We start from the raw sequence: 7,179 nt of genomic DNA on the forward strand, positions 1-7,179 counted from the left end.
GTGAAGTGTTGCATTGTACCATAAGTGTCTCTTATCAAATTTTATATAGGCACAAAGTCGAGACAAAATGCGTAGAGCTACATAGCATTGTTTTGTGTGTCTTTGTTGTTATTTTTGCATTTCTTGACTCATTGAAGTTTGTTTTGCATTTTCGTTTTTAAGGTACTACTAGTTATCAAGTGAAACCCGTGAAGATTTGGAATTAAGTAGACAATGAATCGTGTACTTCATGATTTTCCGTAAGACTTCAATCATATCGATAGGGGAGTATTCATTTTTTTATCTTATTTACTTGCTTTACACATTGAGCATAATGTGCGGTCTAAGTGTGGGGGAGGGAAAAACTTGTGCTTATATGCATTATATGTGATTGAATTTTGATTCAAAATATTGGATTTGAGCTTGGAAATGTTATTGTGATACAAAAATTTTCAAATTAGGGTTTGTTGGTAGGAAGTTTCTTCCAGTTATAAGGAGAAAATCTACCAAAATTTTTTCAAGAACTTGTCCAAAATTTCAAATTTGCCCAAAATTTTCAAATTTTTTCATTTTAATCCAAAGGACAATATGTTCCATACAATTAGTAACTCAAATTTCTTTTACTTTTGAGATAAATATATGTGACTTGAGAAATTTATTTCTTATTTAATTTAAAAATGGCTATTATGTGATTAGAAATTTTATATATTTTGGAAAGTATATCTTATAAAGTGGAGAAAATTATACCTAAATTTTACATGTTTGACGAAATTCCTTCCCTTTACTTGATTTTGCAAAGTTGATTGATAAATGCAGTTAATAAATGCATTATGCTTCCTATGATTATTCTTTTGAGAAAATGTTTATTTTATTATCTTTACTTTAGGAAACAAAGAAAAAAAATAAGAAAAAAGAAAAATGAGAAAAAAAGAAAAAGGAAAAAAAAGTGAAAAAGAGTTATTTTACTTCAATGGTTCTAGACTTAGTAATCGGAATTTTTCAGCTAAAAATGTTGACTTTCACGTGAAATGATACTTGAATTAATAGTATGCAAAACAACTCAAGAATGCAACTGTTGAGTAAACAGGGGTTTTCATTTAAAAATATCGATTTTTGTGTCGAAAGACACATTCACAACTTAAGTTTGAGAAAACATTTAGATATGTTATGTGAGGGATCTAAAAATTTTACTATTTTTGAAAGGTAAATAATAATGATGAAAATATTAATATTATGTGATTTTGCTAAATTTTTGTTATTTTCATCTATTAAAATTTCATTTTATATCTTAGTTGAATTGTTATTAATAATTGCCCGATTATCATTTGGCTAGCATTAAGTGTGAAACTTTGGAGTGGTGATGTGGAATTTAGTCTTAAGATGAAATCTAGAGCATGTAGAGACTTTAAAGAAATAAAAAAATGATAGGATAATGTTGGTTGAGGGAAATCTAGACATAAACGAGTAGGTGAGGTGGTCCCCTACCACACTTTAAAGGAAGAAACTAGACTTGACAGCTCATTCTCTCTCTTTCCCCTTGAGCCAACCGAAATTTTGAGAGAGAAAGAGAGACTTGAGAGCTCTCCATTTCTTCTTCCATCTTGCTCTTGAAAATCACTTGAAAACCTATCACCCACCACAATTTTTCCTCTTCTTTTTCTTCTTTTGTTGTTGAGGGCCGAGAGAGAGAGAGGACCGAGGGAGAGAGAGAAAGCCGGAGAACGAGAGAGAGAGAGAGAGTGTGTGTGTGTGTGTGTGTGTGTGCAACCAAGAGAGAAGGGACACCATCCATCTTGCTCCTTGTGGATTTGTGGAAGAAATCACCAAGCAACCTAGAAGATTTGACATTTCTTGAGGAAACTTGAAGGGGTGAAGTTTGGAAGGAAGTTTTGAGATTGAATCACACTAGATCTAGTTAGATCTTGAGGTAAGAACCAAAAATCACCCTTAATCTTTAATTTCTAGCCATGAAAATGTTAGATTCACTTGATTTAAGTAAGATCTAAGGTAGATCTAGTAAATTTCTTGTAGTTATACCACTAGATGTTCTAGTGGTTGAAATACTAGCATAGCTCTTGTTTTATTGGTTGGATTTACTTGAAAATTTTTCATTGATAACCAAGAGCTAATGATTGATGAATCCCATATGGATTTGAGTGAGTTTTGTTGACTAAATCGTTGTTTTGTTGGTGAAATTTTTGAGAAATTTTTGGAGGAGCTAGTCGAATGAAAAGGGTTAATTTTTCCACCTTCATTTTCGACATTTTTGTGTCCTTTTTGACTAAATCTCACTCAAGTGACTTGGTATTATGTTAAACAATGATTATATGTTGAATTGGAGTTGAAGGTTAGGAACTTTAATGGTTAAAAGTCACTTTATTTCACTATTTTTGGACTAAAAACTATCCTGGCAGCAATGGTGAATTCGAGTCTGTTTTGCCCTTGATTTTGTGTTTTCACGCGTCAAATTTTGGGGAAAACTATTCTAGATACATATTGCTTTCATAATTCGAGCTTACGTGTCGAGTTCAAGTGAATTTAATTTAGTTTCGCGAATTGTTGGGGCGAAACTTATTATCTTTTTTTACGTGTTCATAGGAGTGATTGAAAACTGTGATACCGATCCTAACTTGGAATCGGAGTTTTGATATATTGGTGAGTTTTCATGCATGTTATCTGTCTTGAATTTGCAAATGTGACATAGATGTGAAGTTGATGTTATGACTGATATGAATAGTGTTCTGAATTGTTGAAGTGTTGTGATGTCGCCTCGGTTGTTATCCCATCGATGATTAGTGATTGATTGTGCATGTTAATTTTTGGGAATTTCTAAGTCCTATAAGTAAGTCTGTCGATTTGAACCAGCCATGGGACTTGGTCGAGGAGATTTGACGAGCCATAGAAGAGTGTTTTATATTCACTGGACTTGGTGTTTAGACTTGTCCCTTTTGAAGTGAAAACTATGATATGTTCGAGCAATTCCCATTTTAAGTGTTTTGGATTGCGAACCCGGTTGGGGGAGTCATTGGAAGGAGAATGAAGTAAGTGGAGTTCTACATGGTGATGATACTTGAAAGTCAACGGAGTGTCGATTACGTGAAATAAGATCAAGATTTGTGGACATTGGCTCCTGAGAACCACCCGTATCCTACCCCTTGATATTGTGAATCGGTTTATTTACTTGCTTGAATTGTGAATTTGAACTGCTCTATGTGACTGTATGCTTTTTTAGGAACTCGCTGGGCGTTAGTTCATTCTTTCCAATTTGTTTTCCTTAACAGGAAGCGAAAACCAGAGTGAAGCCACTGTTAGTTAGGGTGTGATCCTGTTTTTTCTGTATTTTCTTTTGGGTTGTTAAACTTTGAATTCGATAATTTGGAAGCTTGTAAGATGAACTTTGATTGTATCTTAAGTACGTTGGATCATATTTTGTTAGTAGAGTTGTAAGTTGAACTTAGTTATGTTATAAGTTGTGGAATTGTTATTTTAAGTACTTTGGAAGTATTTTATTCAATCGTATGAGTGAGTCCTGGCGTAAGTTGGACAGGCAACCCGCCAAACCCTTTGGTTCGTCTTAAGGAAAGGTGGGCCTGTCACAGGTGGTATCAGATCCTTGGTTTGAATGATCTAGGTAGTGTTAGAGTTATTAAGATATTTATTTATGAGTTTTCTTAGGATAGAACGAAGTGTTAGACAAGAGGGACTAGGTGTGTCTGAGTTTTAGAATGTTTAAGTATCTAATCCAGTTTATTCTTGTAGGGTATGGATCAACAGGGTAATGGTGAGCATCCTAGGATTCATCGTCCAGTGATCGGCTATCGCATAGGACCAGGAGGTTCTCGTGTGGCCTATAACCCCATGACTTGAGCTAGGTGCCAGTGTGAGAGTTGGAGAACTCATGCCTACCCTGACCATGTGGTCCTATCACTCTACCATGAGAGGAGACGTCTGACTAGGATCAATAGGGAGTTACGAGAGGAAGTTGATAGATGTTTGGCTGTGGAGGAGGCTCAGACAGCTAAGATTCGTGAGCTCGAGGCTGAGATTCGCGCGACCACTGAGCGATTGATTAGAGTTGTGAGGGTTGCTCGCGATCGAACTGGTGGCATTGTAGCTGAGTGCGAGAAGTTGATTGGACGAGTACTCGAGGCTAGTCGAGAGGAGGTGAACCCTGCGGTAGGACCTCCTAGTGATGTGGATATGGGAGGAGATCCTATGACCGAGTCGCCTGGGGCTGCAGCTGTGGTTGAGGCGGATCTACCTTAAGAGGAGGGGACTGCCAGTTCCGAGTCTTCAGAGACTTCCGCATCTGAGGCAAATTAGGCTAGTAGGGATGGAAGCAGTGCTTTGGTGTACCCTTCTTTTGTGAGAGAAACCGTTAGAGTGGTTCTCATTCCTGTAAATACATGCTATCATAACTGTTTTGATTGCTAGTTTCATGTTTACTTTTGGTTGTGACTTTCGTATCTCTTTTGTAGAAGCATGCTCATATGATATATTCGTACGCTTTTCTAATATGAATATAAAGTATTTCGATTATCTTTAGAGTTTGACTTGCTAATACTTTATCTTTATAATTATTTTAAAAAGTTTGCCCTCTAGAAGACCAATGGAAGGTAGAAGAGGTCGAGGGCGAGGAGTTAGACAATCTCATAACGTGGAAGGCGATCAAGAGTCGGGTGCAGACCAAAATTTTGGATCTAGAGGCGAGGTTGAGGAACAAGTGGCTACTGCCATTAACCAAATGACAGACATTCTAGAACGTTTAGCTAACCAACCAGGTCCTGTAACTGTAAACCAAACTGTTAACCCTGAAGGTGGGGAGGATAGAGCTCTAGAGAGCTTCCAGAGGTTTTCCCCATCTAAGTTCTCTGGAGGGTCTAATCTGGAAATGGTTGAGGGATGGTTAGAAAGAATTACTGATATTTTTGCTGCTCTAAATTATATGGAGGAAAGGCAAGTGGCCTTTGCCGTGTTTCAGTTTGAGAGAGCTGCCCGATCATGGTGGAACATGATAAGGGTTAAGTGGGATAGAGAACAGACTCCTAGAACTTGGGTGAACTTTACTCTGGAGTTTAATGCTAAATTCCTCCCTCCGCTAATCCAAGAGAAAAGGGAAAATGATTTTATCAAGTGTAAACAAGGATTGTTAAGTATCGCGGAATACGAGACACTATTCATCAAGTTGTCAAAGTTCACCCCTGAGTTGGTGGCAACCGAACAGAGGAGGATAAGGAGGTTTATTCAAGGTTTAAATGTGGAAATAAAAGAAGGTCTAGCAGCGATCCAAATCACCAGTTTTAGTGATACAATTGAGAGGGCTCAGAGAATTGAAAGTGCAAAGACTCAAGTGAGAGCTTTTAATGCAAGAAAAAGGAATGCTCCTAGTGGTAGCCTTGGTCCAGTGGACACGAATGCTCCACCTCCCAAGTTTGGGAGAGGAGTGAACACCTCGGGAGCACCAAGAGAAACGATGACGAGAGGAGCTACGTCGAGAGGGGCCTTTTCTAGAGGGACATCAAGTGGAAGGGGACAGTCAAGGAATGTTCCACAAGGAAGCCAAGCATCAACTCCTAGTATGATTGTAACTATTGTGGGAAGACTAATCACACGGAGGATAGGTGTTAGAAAAAAGAGGGGAAATGCTTGAAATGTGGAAGTAGTGATCATCAGCTGGCTGCGTGTCCTAAGACTCAAGAGAGAAGTGGACTTCGTCAGATGGACAAGCCAACACCCAGTCAAACTAGTGTAGTGGGGAATCGATCGAGAGTTCCAGCTAAGGTTTATACCCTAGATCATCAGCAAGTTCCCAATCCAACGGAGGTTGTCGAATGTACTATTCCTATTTTTCATCGCTTAACTAGAGTCTTAGTTGACCCTAGTGCTTCGCATTTGTTTGTGAATTTTGCTTTTATGTGTGGGGTAGATATAAAGCCGGCAAAATTACCTTATGACCTAGAGGTTAGAACACCTACGGGAAACCAAAACCTGATTACGAATCTGGTGTATAGGAACTGTGAAATCTGGGTTGGAGAAAGGAAGTTATTGGTAGATCTAGTAAGTCTGGACATCAAAGAGTATGATGTTATTATAGAGATAGATTGTTTAGCCCGATATCATGCTAACTTCAATTGTGGGACGAAAATTGTGAAATTTTGCATTTTGGGGGAAGCAACGTTAAGATTGGATATGAAGGAAAGATTAGGTTCGTCTGCCCTTATTTTAGAATTTCGGACTTGTGACGGCCCCACCTCCCCCTAGGGCGTACCCCAAGGTTCGGCGGGTCGCCTGCCCAACTCTCGCCAGGACTCAGTCGATCACTTCAGTTCTCAATTAAAATCGGAATAAAACCACAAGAATAAATAGGCAACTATCCAAAACTTAAAACGGAACTTATATACATTGCCATCCCAAAAGAGAGTATAAACATCGAATATACAAATGTTCTCAATCCTTCATACGTCCAGCCCGTGCCAAGCACTAGGGCGAGAACCATTACAACAGAACTAAACTGGCTAGTCTATGCTCTCATCCTGCTCGCCGTCCCCTGTTAAGGAAAACAAAACTAAAGGGATGAGCTTGAAAGCTCAGTGAGGTTCCGAACACATATACAAGTAATAAACCCAATACATTAACCCATAATTCAAGAAAACATTTACATTACAAAGCGATAAACACATTCATTAAAAGGATACGTTCGTTCATTCGTTCGTTCGTTCGTTCTCCTGTCATTCCCCTTTCCTTCATTCATTTGAAAATGTATTTTTCGTTTATACATAAAACCCTCGTTCGTTCGTTCGTTCGTTCATTTCATTCACCCTCTCCTGGACATTGGCCAGGCTCCACCAACCTCCACCAACCTACAAGGTAATACTCGAGTATACCAAACGTTCACCCAGGTCACCAAATCGCCCGACCGAGTCCGCTTCTGGCTCGAGTCGATCGGTAACAAGGGGCAGTGGTCAGTTCAGCCAAAAGGCTTACATTCATGCACAAGTAACATTTCAATCGTTCAATCATTGAAAATTTCACAATCATTTAGGCTGAGTGCGATAAAGTACACACTCGCCTAGAAAACTCGTTTTGGCCAATCATTGAAAGCACTTAACACATTATCAATCAATAATAACAAGCCAATAAGTCAAGGAAATATAACAAACAAGGAACACTCACCTATACAAGCAAAATAACGTCCAATTC

This window comes from Coffea arabica, chromosome 4e (assembly GCF_036785885.1).
Source record: "Coffea arabica cultivar ET-39 chromosome 4e, Coffea Arabica ET-39 HiFi, whole genome shotgun sequence".
Taxonomy (NCBI): domain Eukaryota; kingdom Viridiplantae; phylum Streptophyta; class Magnoliopsida; order Gentianales; family Rubiaceae; genus Coffea; species Coffea arabica.